We start from the raw sequence: 1,825 nt of genomic DNA on the forward strand, positions 1-1,825 counted from the left end.
CAGCGGCTGAACCAAAGAGGTTTTTAGTGTCAGGCTGCTCTCCTCCATCCATGTGTTTTACGCTGTATCTTCCTAGGAGAGGTAGAGCAGACCAAATGAAGCTGAAAAAACTTATTATCCCAGTTTTTGCCTCTGCAAGGCAAAAGCCACTGGCTCTCCCAGGAAATCCATCAGTGCCCAGGCTGCATTTGGATCAGGGGACCCAGGCTCCACCCTCAGGTATGTGGTCCCACATAGTCCTGCATAATAAATAGTGCATTTGGCAGAGTACAGTATGGAGCAAGGAATGAGCCAGAAATGTTTCCTAGTGCATAAAAAAGGACTGATTTTGATTGTGTTAGACACCAGTGCTTCCAGTGCCAGGAAGACATGCAGTATACATTTCTGGTTTGCTTGGACCTTCTTCAAACAGGCTGGTAACTGATTTATTCTACTACTTTTTCCTTTGTGAAAATATCCCTTTAAATTCAGTGTTTAGCAAATACTGCTTAGTCCCATAACAAAATAAATTGGGTATGGATCATACCAGCAGGCTTCTCCGGTCTCTTTCAGATGCTTAAATTACATCATGATCTAACTTCACCCACGGGAGGGGCAAGCTCTGCAGATTACTGTCTGTCCTTCTGCTTTGGTAATCTCCAGTATTCTCGGGTGCCTTCACAAGTTTTCTGTGCATCAGTGCAAAGACTCTGCTTTTGGGGTGTGGGGATGTTTCATACTGAGGTACCCCAGGGTTGTGCCCCAACAAAGCCAGCAGAGTCCAGGCAAGCTGGAATGCCAGGGGCCAGTGAGGAGATGCCTGGCATTGGACAGGGAGAATTTGGCCAGAGCAGTTTCTCTTTGATTTTGGTCAGTTGATGTCTGGGTGAGGACAGGGGAGTGCACCTGGGCCTGGGCTCCTCTGTCTGCCCTCACAGCCACTTGTCTCCCCCATCCACTCTGACAGGATCTCAAGTTTCCTTCACAGATTTCACTTTCTGACCCCCAAAGCTGCTTCTGCTGGGACCATCCCACTCCATCCCTTTGGGCCCCTGGGGGTCTGGGTGCTGGTGTCCGGCACAGGGGCTGGCAGGGAGCAGCCTGTGCCACGGGACGGCTGGGCCAGCGGGGACGCCTGTGGCAGGGGGGTTGCAGGGGCAATTATTTGCCATATTGTGCTCTCACTTGTGTTTAAAAACAACAACAGCTAAACTGACTCATAGATCCTACGGCCTCTGAGTCATTTTTTATTTCTGGATTTCACTGCTCTGCCCTTTGCAATGAAGGGAGTTGTATGCTCGCGCTCTCTCTCTCTCTCTCTCTCACACACACACACATCAAGTTCACATTTGTTTTTCCCCTATAAAAACAAAACGATTTCCATACCATTAATGAAACAGAAATTATTTGACTTCGCGTACCCTGGCTTTTATTTTCCATTGTATAAACTCTGCAGATGAAATAATGATGATTGTAAAGTAAACCTCTCTTTTTTTTTTTCCTTTCCCTTTCTAGGCAGCCTCTTTTCGAAATAGCAATAGGGAGTCACTTACAGGCTTGGCTTGTGCTGTGCCTGTAGTAATTAACCCCTTCATCCCTAGCTTTTCCTCTGTTGGAAGTTAGCCACGGCGTGGGTGAAGGCATCAGCAGGTCTCTGGGACTAGGAGCAAAGCGGGGGAGCAGAGCAGGCAGGGAAATGTGGGAAAGGAGGCCAAGAGCTGCTGCAGGCAGAGCAGTGGTGGGTGCCTGGAGCAATACACCCATGGGCCAGGCAGCTTTCCTGGGAGAGCCAGGGTTCTGGCACTGCAGGGCCAGAGGTCTCTTCAGTCTTCCTACACGCCCCCCT

The 1,825-nt window shown here is 49.2% G+C and overlaps 1 protein-coding gene and 1 long non-coding RNA gene across 3 annotated transcripts in view; one reads left to right on the plus strand and one right to left on the minus strand.

The window, feature by feature from the left end:
- The window catches only part of LOC103619725 (TGF-beta receptor type-2-like), a 31,150-nt gene that overhangs the window by 17,053 nt on the left and 12,272 nt on the right, over positions 1 to 1,825 (minus strand). The window lies entirely within an intron of this gene.
- Positions 1 to 1,825, plus strand: part of LOC108448150 — a 26,525-nt gene that overhangs the window by 3,942 nt on the left and 20,758 nt on the right. The gene's annotated exons all lie outside the window — the stretch shown is intronic.

This window comes from Corvus brachyrhynchos, unplaced genomic scaffold (assembly GCF_000691975.1).
Source record: "Corvus brachyrhynchos isolate BGI_N302 unplaced genomic scaffold, ASM69197v1 scaffold126, whole genome shotgun sequence".
NCBI classification, from domain to species: Eukaryota; Metazoa; Chordata; class Aves; order Passeriformes; family Corvidae; genus Corvus; species Corvus brachyrhynchos.